The sequence below is a fragment of the Coloeus monedula genome, assembly GCF_965178545.1.
Source record: "Coloeus monedula genome assembly, chromosome: 6".
Taxonomy (NCBI): Eukaryota; Metazoa; Chordata; class Aves; order Passeriformes; family Corvidae; genus Coloeus; species Coloeus monedula.
This window is the reverse complement of record NC_138786.1, coordinates 60,031,412-60,047,149: the sequence shown is the minus strand read 5'-3', so window position 1 is coordinate 60,047,149 and position 15,738 is coordinate 60,031,412. Positions and strand designations below refer to the sequence as shown.

Here is a 15,738-nt window from a genome sequence, read left to right as displayed (position 1 = left end):
CCCCCGGTGCCGTACACCCTTTGCAGCATCCCTAGTGCGGTACCTTTGGTGCGGTACCTTTGGTGCGGCACCCCCGGCGGCACCCCCGGCAGTACCCCCGGTGCGGTGCCCGTGGTGCGGTACCCCCAGAACGGCACCCCCGGTTGCGGAGCCCCCGCCCCGCGCGTCACTACAACTCCCGGCGGCGGGCGGGCGCTGACGCCAGCGCGCCGGGCGGGGCGGGCGCGGCCCATTGTGGGCAGGGGCCGGGCGGGCTCCGCGCCGCGCAGCGCAGCGCCGCGCCGGCAGGTACGGCGGGCGGACCGCGGGCAGCGAGCCCTCCGCCCCGGCAGGAACGGCGGCCGGACCGCGGGCAGCGAGCCCTCCGCCCCGGCAGGAACGGCGGCCGGACCGCGGGGAGCGAGCCCTCCGCCCCGGCAGGAACGGCGGCCGCGCTGCGGTGAGTCCTCCGAGCCCCTCGGCGCTCCTCCCCTTTCGGCTTCTGGGGGCTTTTGGCGGAGCGTGTTGCCCTTCTCCCGTACCCCGCGGCCGTGCTGGGGAGGGGTTCCGGACCGCCGGCAGTGGGGCTGGGGGCCAGGGCTTTTCTGCCTTTTCCAAGCCGTGGGGAGGGAGGCGAGCCCGCGTCCCACCCCGCCCCGGGCGCTGCGTGGAGCTGTTGCTCCGGGGGGATCGCCCGGGCCCCGCGGCGTCCGCCTCGCTGCCGGCGCCCCGAAGCACGGCGTGTCCCCGGCCCCGGCGTGTCCCAGGCGGTGCCCGGCCCGGTGGTCGCCGAGCAGGGGGCGCCCACGCGGGGGCGTGGGATGCGGGATGCTGCTGCTGCGCTGCCTTCTCCATGGCAACGCCTCCGGAGGCTGCTGCAGCCCCGGCGCCGGCTGGCACGGCGGCTCCCACCCCTGCGGCGACTCCCACACCACCAATATGACCCCCCTGATGGGGCTCCCGCGGGCTTTGGGGGGTCTCAGCCTCCTGAGTGCCTCGCCATAGGCACAGCAGTTGGGGCAGCCCCCTCGTCTGTATGTGCCAAGCCTCTGGTGCTGGTGTCACACATTTTGCTGCAGGCGTGCTCTGGTCCAGCCGATGCTTTGATGTGGGAGCTGGGGTGGGAGTAGGATTTTGGCATGTACCGGTGTTGGGCTATGGCTTGGCTACAAGCAGGTGTGTGGCTCAGGCACCAGGTGGGGAGGTGCGGTCTGTCATTGGCTGAAGCCACCCAGAAATTCTGGGAGATTCCGGTCAGGGGTCTGCAGGGAGGAGGGACAATGCCCTTGCTGCATGGAGCCTCGGGGGTTGGCACCCACAGCCACTGGTTTGCGATGGCTGTGGTTGGATCCTGATCTTTTGCTTGGCACAAAGTCTTCAGTGTGATCAGGGAGGTTTTGTCCCTGGGGTCTGCAATGCTCGTGTGTCTTTCACATCATGCTGCCTCTTGCATTGGGGCTGGTGTGAAACAGTCTTTCTGCATCCTTAAGTGATCAAGGTTAATTTAAGGCAAAGATGGATGATAATGTGCCTCCTGACAAAAGCCATGTGAACCAACAGGGCTGTGCTGCCAAACTGGGGGCAAGGGGCTCCCTGTGGAAACCAGAGGCAGGTGGAAGATCATGGGGTGCAGCCAAGTCCCCTTTTCCAGGTGCTGGGGAGAGGGGAGCCCATGGCACAGGCTGCCTCAGTGGCTTTGACCAGGCCTGAACACTGCAGATGCCTGGCATTGTACAGCCAGCCAGCTTCTCCCGGCAGCATGGAGAGGGAGAAACCGGTGTTTTCCTTTTTCTCCCCTCTCTGGAGGTTGATTCTGAGACTGCATACAAAATCAGGTGCTGATGTGTATTAATGCCTCAGTGGTGAACCGTGGTGCAACCTTGTTATCCTCCCTTGCCAAAAACAAAGCTATTCCAAAGCTATTGGCATTCCCTGCCTGCTCCTCTTTGAGTCCCATTGGAAGTAAATGGGTCCTGCAGCATCTGGACCTTTTTCCATGAGCACTGGAGTTTGTTTTGGCGTGTGTTTTCCCCCAAGCCCCGAGGGTCAGACATCCACCTTGCTGTTCCTCGATTAATGAGTGACTCGCCCTGCTCTCCCCATGGGCATGTGCCGGGACCTGCCCCTGCTCTGTCAGGAGCAGGAAGCAAAAGCCAAAGTCCACGATCTCCGACCGCCCCACGTTGTGTGACACCGGAACAGGAGGAAGCAGTGACGCTTCCCGGCTCTGGCCAGTGCTCAGCTGGTGTGTGGCTCTGCCGGCAGTGCCCTGACACGGCCTCAGGATTTTTGGGTCCAGCCAGCCAGGCGTGCACCCTGCTCCATGTCCTGGCCTCTGCCCCGGGGAGGCAAACAGGATGGGTGAGGTGTAAAATCAGCACTGAATCCGCTCCCTTGGGCTTGAAACAGAGTCAAACCGGTCTTGACCTGAATTGGCTCCTTATCTGACCCTTTGTTTGTGGCAGGGGTGCAGGAGGGAGCAGGAAAGGGACAGCCATGGCAGGCTGGCTCCTCCGGTGAGGACAGGCAAGACCTGGGGACAGCCGGTCTAACTGGATCATGTTTATCTCCCTGTGCTTCTGTGCTTTGTTTTGGTTTTTTCCTCCTCTTTTTCCCGCACTGTCATGTCACAGCTGAGGAACCCGAGGCAGGGGTGACATGGAGCTGTTGGGCAGCTGGGCTTCCCACAAGTTCTGTTTGTCAGCCAGCCAGGAGTGTGGCTCCTCTCGCTCCATCTTCCTGCTTTGAAGTTTCCATGCACTGACTATCCCTGCTGGGTTCATCCTTAAAGGTCTTTGGCTGATGCACTTGGAGCAGCCCACCACATGCCCAAGTTGAAAACATACCTGGTGCATTTATAACCTGAACTGTTTGCATGGGGATCCTGACAGATGCACAACCCAGAGCGGGTGGTCTTCTGCCCATCCTCCTCCTGCACAGACACCCACTGAGCTGCTCCTACATGGCCACTTTTATCTCTGAAGTATTAATAAATGAAGCTTGCCTATTTCTGTGAGCCTTTCTAAGAGGCTGGCGGGGCTGCCTTGAAGGCTTGCTCGGCACTGCAACTATTCAGAGCTTTTTTCCGCCTGTGCTCTAGCAGTCGATAAGCCAGGGCATCCAGCTGTCAGCTCTGCAGATTGCCAAAGCCTGCTCAACGACATTTCTGCAGGCTTCGCTCACAAATGAGGATTTTGTTGGACGCTTTGGTTTCTGACTTGATGCTGGTAATTAAATATCTTAACTTGGCTTCAGAAAGCTGCCACTGCCGTGGAGTGACTGGTGAGGCCATGTGAAGCAGGATGTGCTTGTTCTGCTGGAATTGAGTGTGACCTAACTACGATTCTTCAACCTGCAATTTATTTTCTTATAAAAATATACTTTTTTTATATAAGTAAAACCCTTTTAAAAGGGAAAGAAAAACCGTGTGTTTTACTGCTGTGCTGTTAAGCTTGCATGGACCTGCTGGGACAGCTGTTTAGTTGCAAGTTGTGGCAGCTGAATGCCATAAAATTCAAATCATGTCCATATTGATTTTTTTCCCCCTCTTTCTTTTAAGATAATCATATATGTACTTTTCACTCATGCAACACAACAGATGTCAAGTACCATCCTGAAAAAAAAGGAGCTGATCTGAGCAAAGGGCTGTAAATTGGGGCAGAAATACTGAATGCCTGATCCTGACTTGTGTGTTGGTTAATTTAGATGGTAAGTCACATAGATTTACTCGCTCTATGTGTTTACCATGCTAGGGGATGAGAGAAACAACTAGTTAAGGGTTGGAAAGTTGTTAAATATTCCAGCAGAAGCTCTTCTGAGTATTGGATTAGTTCGCTCACCTTTCATGACATATTCTTTATGCAACCTAAACTAGAGGAAGGGGTTGGAACTAGATGGTCTTTAAAGTCTGTTCCAACCCAAACCATTCTGTGATTCTATGATTTCCGACTTTCTATTTAATGCAGAAATTAGAGGCTCCACAGCTCCTTGCCAGATACATGTTGTGATTTGCTCTTTGCCTTTGATTCTTCTCTCCTTTCTTCCTCAACTGGGAGAAAAGCTATGCTGGTGCCTACTTACCCTCCTGCCCTCTCAGGAGACCATTTGCACTCGCTATCTTCTGTCCTTGTGGCATGTCATAGCATTCTGGAATACACTGAGGAACCAGAAGTTCTGGGGTAGCACAGAAAATCTTGGCTCAGTGAGTCATAAAGCTTTCAGATCTTTGTGGCCACTGAGAAGAAAACCAAAGGAGATGGAAATGAGAGAAGCGGCCTGGCAGACCATGAGGACGTGGTTAGTTGAGTGAAGAGTTTCAGGATCTGAGCTGACAGTGCTTTGTTTCATGATTGGTGTGGCCTGAACACCAGCCACCTGAATTATAGCAAATTAACCAAATTAATGCCTGAAGTTGTCTGAACATCTGGCCTGTGTTTTCCTCATGGTGGGGTCAGGTGGGGTCATTCCCAAGGGCATCTGTCCCATGCTGTGCCCAGGTCTGGAGCAACCTCTGTGCCCTCACGTGAGTCTCCGATTACCCCGTCCTGTTTGTGCTCCCTCCTGCGTTCACCCCCAGCCTTTTGGGGGGAGTTTGTTGTAAATGCGTTAAATGAAGGAAGTTTGTGCTGCCTGGAGCACCTGGGCAAGGAGGTTGCTCATGGTGCCTTCCTGAGTCAGCCAAACTGGATGGGGTGGCCCAGCCTAGAGACACTGGTGAGTCGGTATGACCGTGACTCAGTAGGTTTCTCGATGTTCTGCTCCTCATGACTGAGTTGCCTTGAGAGACTGTGTCCAAAACATTGCCGTGACCCACTGGCAGGGCGCTGTTGGACAGGCGTGTTCTTACCCACCAGCTGCTCATCCTGCCAGTGCTGGCTGGTGCTAATGCTGGTTGCTCTTCAAACCTCACCTCTTCTGGAGTACCTGCCACTTCCTTTGCTGCTGCTTGGATTTTTATTTTTTGTATTTGGAGCTCACTTACGGACAGGGAGGAAGCGCAGCAACGCGTTGTTGTGCGGTTGGTAAGAGCTGGTGTGTTGCTAGCTGGAGACATCCTCGTCTTTCCCAACCCAGAGTGCCGAGAGCTCCCCGGCAGGGCCTGGCGGATGATTGAAGGGTTATTTGCCGTGCCAGACAAGTGGCTTCATGTTTCCCTTCTGCATTCCTGGGGCTGAGCACTGCATAGCGATGTGCTTTCAGCTATGTGCTGCTTACCTGAATCATGTCTCCCCCATGCACGCAGCTTGCGTGGAAGCCAGGGCTGCTCTGTCCCTGTGCCACCGAGTGCTTTTATGAGAGCGTAATGAAATAAGGTGTGGAGGGTGTGGTGGAGGAGCCGCAGGAGCGTCCGGCTCTGTCTGCGGTGGTGAAGGCGACTGTGCCTGCTTTTACCACACCTCCTGAAGGGACGGTTTTCAGAAGCTGAACCCAGTGACCCAATTACCGACCTCTGGGTTTGGACTGTTGCCAGGAATTCTGCGCTGAGGCTCCTCATCCCCTTTTGCGCAGGCCCTGGGTGGAAAGCAGCCGTGCCAAAGCTCAAAACAACTTGGCAACAGCCAGAGATCAGTGAGATAAAGGGAGGGGAAGGACCCAATTAATCCACCTGACCTGTGCCCAGCCCTAGGAGAGCAGAGGAAAACACAGTGGGATCTCCTGGTGTTCCTTGCTCCCTGCTGCTTGTCTTTCACATGGGGCATTCATCCTGTTTCCCGTGCAGTGGGCTGGGCTGCTGGCAGATCCTGCCTTGGGGCAGTATGGCAGGAGGAAGCAATTCAAAATCGTGCCATTCAGAGGCAGACTCTGGGGGGTGGTGTGTGAAACACCAGCAGCTGGGCTCTGTACCAATATGCAAAACTGAGCTATGGAGCTTGGCAGCTTTTGGGGAAGGCTCTGCAGGGTGTTGGTTCCTTCGATGCTTTGCAAGAGCGAGGATCAGCTTGCCTCCCCTTCTAGCGAGCAGGGCATTCGCAGAGGTTGTAGGGTTGAGCATTTGAGGGTAGACTGTCACTAAGCGGGAGAATCCTCACACTGTTTTTGGACAGGAACACAACTGCCCCGACGTTGAGGCTGCAGGGGAGGGGAGCTGGGACTGTGTTCTGCACCTGGGAGCCAGCTTTGCACCACTTGGGCTGGGAGGAGAGGACAGTACTTGTCATTAAAATCAAAGAAAAGTGGAGTGTGGAAGTGGGGGATTCAGAGGGGCATCGTTCAGGGCTGGGATCTGCAGCCACTCTGGTCTGAGGTGTGAGAAGGAGGATGCAGTGCGTTACAGGGGGGGGTGTGGAAAAATGTTTTATGTTGCTCAGGTGATTTTTTAGCAGCTTGGTGCCTGTTACAGGCAAACTCTGTTGGTAGGCTTTCCTCTCAGCTCCAGCAGGGAGGAGGAGGAGGACTGAGAAACAGTCCAGAGACCATTTTCCCCACCCCAGACAAGCAAGATGAATTGTTTGCTGTGGCATGGCCATGGAGGCAGTGCAGGGGGACGTTTTCTTGCTCAGATGGTTGTGTGACATAGAGTTCAGTCCATGGTAGGTCTGCCCTGCTGCTGCTCCTGAGTGTTTCTTTTGTCCAGACCTTTCTGAGGCGGCTCTCTGGAGCTGCACATCCATCTGACTTTTACCTAGCCATGAGGTGTGGTGTTTTGTTTTTTTTTTTTTTTTTCTGAGTGCTTGTTCTTTGCTTGGCCTCAGCATCAACTTAATGAATGGTGCTTAGAGGAGCTGTGAACTCGTGTCCCGTCCTGGGGAGTCTGCGTCAGCCACGGTCTGGTGCAGCTGTTTCCTTCAAGGATGCTTGTGTGGATGGAAGTGACTGTAAATCTGTTTGTGTAAAGCTTTCCCTCCCGTGACTCCAGTCATCCTTCATGTTCCTGTTGTTTCATGCTGCTGTTCCTGGAAACCACAGCAGCATCTCGCCAGAGCTGAGGATGGGGGAGATGTGTCAGGGAAGGTGGATACCTTTGCCGTGCCTCGCTTCCACAGGAATCGAATGCAAAGGACGCTTCATTGACTGAGGTTTCCTTCCCTCTGCCCCCGAGGCATGAGGAGTGTCTTGGCTTGTGTGCCCAGTTCGGGGAAGAGAGGCTGCTCTGTGCCTTGATATCAGGGTAAGCCTTTTGGGTGCCTGGTGTTTCTCAGCTGCCCTGTATGGCCTGGCACCTTTCTCCTTGCATATCCCATGCATCGCTTTCAGCTGCTGTGCCTCTTCAGAGGGACACTCACCCAGCTTGCTCATGGACAGCCTGGTGCTGGGTCCCATCCAGCAACACGGAAAAAAGCAGCCCCACGGTGATGCCTCCTTGGGTTTTCTTCTTCCATCAAGTCCTACAGTCGAGCGCAGGGCTCCTGCCATGCCCATCCCTGTGTCTCAGCCTCCGTGTAGGAGACAGCAGGGTTAAGGCTGTGGGAGCTCGGGTGTTGTTCCGTGGTGCTGGGCAAGCGTCAGGCAGGAGAAAAGCTGAACTTGCAAATCTGTTCCTGGGCGCTCTGGTAAATCATGCCAAGGACTGTTTGAACAGTGCTAATCCCAGGTGCCTCTGGAGCAACCTTGTTTACAATGCCAGCGCTTCAAATGGGTGTTCTGACAGAAACTTTTCGCAAGCCATTTGCTTACCAAAGCTCTCTGGGTCTGGGAGATTGGTTTTCAGACCTCATTGTGCCATCTCCTTGTCCCAGCATTTTGGAGACACCCTGCAAAGAGACTGGAAGCTTTTTGGGGACCACTCAGATCCATTTATGAGCTCCATGTGTTTTTCCATGGAGAGTGCTGCTGGCAAATTGCATGTGAAATAACTGGTGGCTCCGGAGCCATGAGAAATCCCTGCCCATCACAGGGAGCAAAAAGATGTTGAGGAAAATTTTTGGAGCATGCTAAATATTGTAATCCCTATAGTCGGTCTGCTTTTGGGACTGGGGCTGGAATTGTGCCTTTATGCTCATCGTTTTTTCCCTACTTACTTCTGTATTACGTGCTGCTTTTCCACTTACCGGGTTCAGCAAAATTTGTCAGTTCTTAATTGATGCAGTGGTGGTCATAGTTGTGTTCAAAGTGCAGTGATGTGTGACAGGCCGTGATTTGGGTTACCTAGTCACGAAATTGTGTCATTTCCTTAGTTGGCACACCAGGACTTATCTTACATCCAGGCTTTTCAAGCCATTCTATAGCGTGACAGCTTTCATCCTGAGAACAAGAGAGTATAGAGGGACTTCAGCCTCAAAATTCTCTGAATTGATTTCCAAAGGATTGCTTTTAGTTGCATCACAGGAAGCTTTGTTGGTTTTGCTCTGGGGATGAGACTGAACTAGATGAGAGACACGTGAGACAGTGGTGATGATGTGTCTCACAGCTGTAGCTCTGTTGCCTCATGTTTTTCTTTTACCTTTGCCTTGTGGTTTGGACTATGTTTTTCGTTTTGGTGAAAATCAGGGCGAGACTGTGTCTTTGGGGTCTGGCATCCCCAGTATGCCGTGGGGTGTTGGACAATTAAGGAGGGATCCATCCCTGGGGATGGCAAGACCCAAGCTCCAGCTGTGGTAATGGGCTGTTATAGTGTGTTCTGAATTGTATCCCTTACTCTGGGAAACTGACTCCAGGCAACATGGAGTTGGGAGCAAAAAGACCTGTGAAAAATGGGTGCTCATTTTTCCAGGGGGGAAAAAAGCCAAAGAAAACACATCCAACAGTCACCTTGTCAGATATGTCACGGGAATGTCCTTATCCAGCCCCTGGGATGGACTCAGTGCTGTTAATTACAGCTTGTCTCACTGCTGAAAGGAAAAGCTTGAATCTCTTCACCCTGGGTTTCCCACAGCACCATTTTGGGACAGCACCAGCCCTGTATCTTCATGCCTGGAAGCTCTTGTCCAAGGCCAGAGACCGGGCTGCTGTTTGCACCAAGCCTTGGATTTGTAAGCACCAGTTGTGGCTGAAGGTCTTGGAAAGACACCTCTGTGTCTCTCTGGGCCATTCCAAACTCACCTGCTGCAAAAGGCCCCGGAAAGGTGCCCTGGAGCTCAAGGGATGTTGCTGTAAAGGTCCCAAGCACAGGACTGCTGTTCTTTCTGGCGCTGGCCTTGTTTTTGGCTCTGTCCTGCTGGAGGATCTGCAGCTCAGCTCTCCCTTGGGTGCAGCACTTCCCGCCTAGCAGAACTGGCTGGCTTTCAGGAAAATAAACAGGCCTTCTCCGCTGGAGCTGGGAGTCCCGGGCTGCTGCACAAGGGGAGAAGGTTGTGACCAAACGACCCTTTCATTGCCTGCCTCTACCTGTGCCGCCGCTGCAGCCGCTCTGCAGCGCTGGAACTGGGCTGTGTCTGATTGAGAACAGGCTGCATTCGGGGGACAGCTTTATGCTCTTGTTTCTAAATTCTCGTGTAGCTCCAGGGGGGAAAACCATCCCTAACCTTTCCATTTTGCACATGGCTGTGTTTCTGTTGGGAGTCCTGCGTTACAGAAGCTGCTGTTGGGGCTGTGGTGCTGTGAGCCCATGGCACACACCTGGGCAGAGCAGCAGGGCAGAGCAGTCACTTAGCTGAGAGCTCATGGGATGCTTTGTGCTTCTCCAGCACCAGTTCCATGTCATGCAGTGCCCAGCATAGATACGTGTTCACAGCTTGCCAGTGCTGGTCTAACCCCAAGCTTATTAAAAGCTCACAAGACCGTGTCTTCCCCTTCCTCCTCCTGCTTCCTTCCCCCTCCTTTGGCTTTTCAACACCAGATTTTGAATAAATCATCTAGGATGTGATCACACAGGAAATTAGCGAATTTAATTTTTTTTTTTTTTTTACAGCCAAGTTCGGAAGTGAATTCAGCTCTCCAGGGTTTCAGTCCTGTGCTTTTTAATCACGAGGTTCCCCATCCTTTCTACTCTGTCACTTGTGACATGACATCTCCTTGGCCTTGTAAACTTTTCCCCTGCTTCTGCCTGCCCACAGAAACAATAGCTGCTGGAAATGCTCTTCAGCCCAAAATGGCTGGGGATTGCCTGTGGAAAATGCAGATTTAATCTATGTTAGGTCTTTTTGTTATTTTGTTTACTGCTTGGTTATCCTTTTCCTTCAAAGAAAAGCCAAGCCCTTGTTCTTGGAGAATTCACCACTCGCGATGTGTTCCTCGCTGGAAGTAACACGCTCAAAATCCTGCATTCCTTTGTGCATCTTTGCTTTATTTTCTTTTTCTTTGTGGGTGGGAGTTTAGGGAGTATAATGGGCAGATTAGCAACTGTATTTGTGGAGTAACCCATCTTTGTGCAGGTCTGGCTAGAAACCAATTAAGCTTGTCTTGATCTCTAAATGAGATTTTTGTCGAACGCCTCACCCAACTGCCTCCTGCATCCATTAATAGCAGGGTGGGATGAAAATAGCTGAACGAGTGAAGATCGCGTGTTGGATAAACAGAGAGGCGTTGGCTGCGGGGAGGTTCCCGGGATGCGTGTGAGCTGCTGCCTCTTTGTGTGGTTGTTTTGTAGCTCCGGTTCCTGAAACCTGGGATTAGGAGTTTCTGACTGCAAGTGTGCAGTCCCCTGCGGTAGCAGGCGTGGCATCGCAGGAAAAGCTGCTGGATAAAGAGGGAACATCCCGTGGACTTCATTACTGTGCTGGCCCCCATTCCCGTGACATCCCTGGGAGCTCCTTGTTACTCTCAGCTGCTGGTCCCCCAGAGTGCCTTGGCCTGGGTGTATCTGTCTGGTCTTAGGTTGCTTTTTAGCCTGGAAAAACCCTGTGGCTTTCCAGGGGGACACACGACGTCGCCAGACTGGGGGTGTTTGCTGCTGCTGTGATGAAAACCAGTCCGGGAACGGCGCTTCATTGTGGTGTTTGTGAAGAGAACTGACTAAGGAAAGATGCCTTTAATAAGCTGTGCCTCCGGGGAACCCTTCTATCTCTGTCCCAGACTGTTTCTGCATCAAGATAAGGTTGCAGAGCAGCTGGATTTGTGCTCTGCTTTGGGAGGTGTAGGAGGGGGAAGGGCGCTAGGATTTCTTTTAGGGTGTGAACATTTCATTATGATCACTTGTATTTGTAAAGTAGCTACAGATAAGCTGTGCACAGGTGATACCTTCTTCCCTGCATGCCTAGCCTCGCTGTTATGGACAAATGATGGCGAGACTGGTCTCAGGGCAAGGGGGAAAGGAAAACACTGGGTGAACTTGCAGGGTGCTGCAGATGTGCTGCAATATGCAGCAGACCACCCTTGTGCCCCGCTTGGTCCTCTCCCAGGGGTGCACAAACCAGCTTTTCCCTGCATTTTGTTCTCTATCTCCCCGCTCCTTAAATTCCAAAAGCTCGTGGGTTATTCATGGAAGTGCTGCTTTTTTTCTTCTCCCCGTGTAAAAGTGCGCAATAAGAGATGTAGGTCCAAGGACATTCCATGTTGTGCTGAAGCCCATGTGCCATATCAAGGAGGTTAAGGTCTTGTGGACCTCGACATCATGGCATGGTGAAACCCAGTCACTTCCAGTGCTGGGGAAATTTGGGTCAGCTTGGGAATCCTGAATCCGTGAAGACCTGGATCCAGATGAGGCAGGTGCCTTCCAGGGGTTCATGACAACTGCAAAAGCCTCAGAGAAATCTAAAGCTGGATGACTGGAAGATGGTTTTGGTGCTTGGGAGGGAGTTATGAAGAGAGGGGCTGGAACAAGCTTCCGGGCTGGTGCTGTTTTGTTTTTTTGGGATGCTCTTTACTGAAAAGCTGGGGAGTTTTGATGCCAGTGAGACAGAAAAATACCTGGTGGCAGGGTGTCCCCTGGACTTCATCCTGCTGTCGTGGGGCTGAGGCAGTTCAGTGCAGTGATCTGATGTGGCATGGCAGCTGTGCGCCGTGGAGATACCATCTCCTGGGAGGAAAACGTAAAAATAACCACGTCTTTGGCTGCGTCTTTGAGTTGCGTGAGACTGCAGCGAAGGAGGTGGGGGACGAAATTATACCCATGGAAATTAGGCAGGAGAAATGAGCCTCTTCCTGGGGCGAAGATCTGAAGGAAAGGTCCTGAAGACCATGAGGGAAATGTCCTTGCTCTCCTCCTGTACTGTGCTGGGGTGCAGGGGACACACTGGAGCTGGGCTTCAGGGTGATTTCAGAGGGTCCCCCATTGTCCCCTGCCATCCTCTTCCTCACTGTGGGCTGAAGGAGGTGCAGCCCCATATGAGTTCCTGCACTTCATCCTGTACCATGGCTCCAGGGTCTAGACAGGTGACACAGACCCTTGCGAGAGACTGTGTCCTGCCCAAGGCTTTGGGAACCTGTTGGACCCACTCTTCCACCTCTTTGCATTTCAGAGCTTTTATGGAGCATGTCTGTTCCTCCGTGGGGGACCACTAAAGTGTGGAGCTAGGAATAAATCCGTGGGAGCTGCGGTGGATGGCAGACGGGCGCTCCTGGCGTAAGCAGGCCCAGCTAATTTAATCTGCGGTGGACATGATCTCCTTTGTCTTCCAGTTGAGCTAAATATACCCTTTGAGTTGTGGTTATGGAGGCTAACTCCCTTTTTGATTATGGAAAACACACTAATGTGGGATGCAGCTGGCTGTCTCTGCATGGAGCTGGGAGAAGAGCGGGATTGGGACATCCCACGGCTGAGACTTGTGTTGCTCTCTCCTGCATATCTGTATCTGGACCAGGGCCAAGGTGTGGGATGCTCGATGGGCAGCTGTGTGGAGGTCTGCAGCTCTGGATTTTTGTGTGATGCAGGTTTTGGAAGCATGAGGAATCCCAGCATAGCCATAAGCTCTGCCTGACAGGTTCTGAAGTTTAGTGGCTGAGCTGCACCTACCTGGGCATGGCTGGTGGCTTCAGGGCAACGAAAAGGTCTCTCTCCATCTTTGCATAATTCCCAGAAGCAGCAGTTCAGTATTTCTGGATGCAGAGGAAAATAAAAAGCTTGAGCAGCAGTTGGAAGAAGTTTTAGTCTTGGAAGGCAAAAGGGAAATTAAATGCCAGTGGTGAAATTTAATGTGTTAGTCCAAAGGTACCATGTGGGAATTATGTGCCTGGGACTAAGATCAGGAGGCTGTGTGTTGGGGGATACCTGTTTGCACCCTGTTCTGTCTGTGTGGCTGCTCTGCCAGAGCTGCTGGGTGGGCTTTTGGTTGCTTTTTCTCCTGAGGTTTGTCTTGTGTGGCAGCATCTCAGACTCTTCTGTGTTTGGCCTCACAAGGGTCCTTGAAAGACCAGAAAAGGTAAAATGTGCTGCTGCATCTTCCCTGCTGTGCTGGCCTCAAAGCCAAGAGTCATTTTAACTTTTCAGCCCTCACTGTTGCAGGCTTCAGAGGAGCCAAGAAAGCAGTTCATAAGGAGAGCTTTAGTGAAATGTGGCTTCAGGGTCTCTAATATTAGCAACTTCTGAGTTAAATACCCGGTGTCAGCCATGCAAGTGCCTCATGCAGGTATTTGCTGGAGGTTGGCAAATCTATATTCCCCCATTTGCTGGCCTTCTGTGTGTAACCAGCTTATCTCTGAGCAGCTGGATTTAACCCTCTTATCCACCTCTGTGCTGGTGGTGTGGTGTGCCAGCCCTTCACACTCTCCTGCTCCTCTGTCCCAGGATGCTGAGAAAAGCCTGGATGACTTCGGTGAGAAATGGGCGTTTGCCCTCCCCGAGATGATTACTTCTGTTATTTAAAAACAAACAAAGCAAAAAACACACCAGCAAACTCCTGGATTGGGATAATTAAGCCAATTGAAATGTTTAAGTGAATGAGTTTCCCTTTAATTAAAAAAAAAAAAAAAGTCTCATCATAGTTCCTAAAATAATGAGCCACTGACCTGCTTTATCCCTGATTTGGCTTACAGATGGAGAGGGGAGGTAAATTACCATAGAAGCATAAAATGTCCTGAGCTGGAAGAGACCCTCAACGATCTTTGAGTCCAACTCCAGCCCTGCCCAGGACACCCCAAGAATCACATCCTGTTCCTGAGAGTGTTGTCCAAATATACCTTGAGCTCTCTCAGGCTGGTGCTGTCACCACTGCCCTGGGGAGCCTTTTCCAGTGCCTGACCACCCTCTGGGGGAAGAGCCTTTTCCTAATATTCAGCCTAAACCTCCCCTGACACAACTTCATGCTGTTCGCTCAGGTTCTATTACAGGTCACCAGAGAGAAGAAATTGGCGCCTGCCCCAAATTTCAGATAAAATAGGGGAAAAGCATGACACTTGAAAGATCAGCTCCTCATCTTCTACGGCAGTGCCTGAGTTTGTTAGTTCAGGGAAGCAGAGAATTGCTCTCCAGGGGCAGGGCAGTTTGTGCTTTCCTGGTGTCTCTGGAGCAGAGCAGCACTCCACTGTGGGGTCAGTTTCCACCTCGGAAAGATGAGATCTCACCTCCCTGCCCTTGCTTGGTCCCTAAGCCAGGAGGATTCTGGAGAGCCAGGAGCTGTGCCCTGGGGCTGGGAGGAGGCAAGGGACCACATCACACCGGAGACTGGGAAAGCCATTAGCATTTTATTCTGCAAAGCCAGTGCTTGTGGGAATGGCAGCCCCTCAGTGGTGGGTTCAGTGAATAGATGTGAGGAGACACGTTTGTTTATCGAAATACAGATCAGTGCCGAGGGAAATGGGGTGTGTTTCAGGGAAAAGGGGTGAGGCAGCGTGGCAGGGCGGAGGTGACCTGATCAGCGGGGACCACAAACACAGCTGTGTGTGCCTGTGTGCCCTGGTAACTTGAACTCATTGCTGCTGGGAGTCCCTGCCTCAGACTGCTGCCAGAGATGCTGTACTCATTATTAATCTGCTGAGATAATTGTAGTTTTAATGTTTCCAGCGGGGGAGTTCACAGGAGGCGGAGGCATTCCTAGAAGCCCTCGGTGGGTACCATCCCGGAGGCATCCAGCAACGTGACTCAGCGTCTTGGAGTTGTTCTAAAGTGGGCCTCGGGCTGGTGCTGATTTTCAGAGCTAGGAGGTGATCTGAAGAGGGGGAGCACAGGCAGTGATTTGGAGCCGTGGAATAAGCCTTTTCAGCTGTGATTAGGAAATGAGGCAGTTTGGGAGCTGCTGAACCCATGGTGGAAGGGCAGTGCCTGACCCTGGTTTGACTGATGAGCGTGCAGGGAAGTGCTGCATAAAAGCTGGGGAAATGTTGTGTGCTGGGGAATGGGAATGCTCCTCTTGCCTTTTCATCAAGAAGCTGTAAAATGGCATCCAGCAGCTCTTCAGCACACCAAACAGCCCATGCCTGGAAGCCAAAGCCAGGTGCATGCTATCCTGAACAAGGCACAGGAACATCTGGATATTTATTTATATTTGAGCTGCATTTAGCCACTGGAACAAACACTTGCAGAAAATGGCCTTAGCCTTGGCTCAGCATCCTGCCTGCAGACCACAGGTAGCCCTGAAGGGAGTTTGAGCTTAATGAAAGCACATTAAGCCATCAATAGCAAGAGAAGCAGATAAGATTAAAAAGCTGTAGTGTTTGGGAGCCCCATAGTCCAGGAGAAATCCCTTTCAGAGCAAACACTTCTCGTGTAGCTTCACTAGAAGCTGGAGGAGGACAATGCAGAAGAGGATCTGTGCCACATCTCACAAGAGAAACAGTCCCACCTCCCTGTTCCACAGCGAGGACACCCTGGAGAGGTGGCTGGGGCAGGGTTTGGGATGCTGCTGGGGGCAGCAGCCTCTGTCTCCCATCCCACCTGGCGGCTGCAGCCCTATGTAAGCCAGCAAGCAGGTGTGGATGGAGTTTCTGTGCATGTGAAACTGATGTCAAGCAGTGTTTTTTCCTATTTGCTTTTAAAAATCGTCTGTTGGCTCTGCCTGCTGTGGGGCA

The 15,738-nt window shown here is 52.5% G+C and overlaps 1 protein-coding gene across 1 annotated transcript in view; it reads left to right on the top strand.

Annotated features, from left to right (window-relative positions):
- Window positions 1-355: 355 nt before the first annotated feature.
- The window catches only part of DAAM1 (dishevelled associated activator of morphogenesis 1), a 90,296-nt gene continuing 74,913 nt past the window's right edge, over window positions 356-15,738 (top strand). The window contains exon 1 of the mRNA XM_082283855.1: window positions 356-439. The gene's annotated coding sequence lies outside the window, so the exon portion shown is untranslated. The remainder of the gene's footprint in view (window positions 440-15,738) is intronic.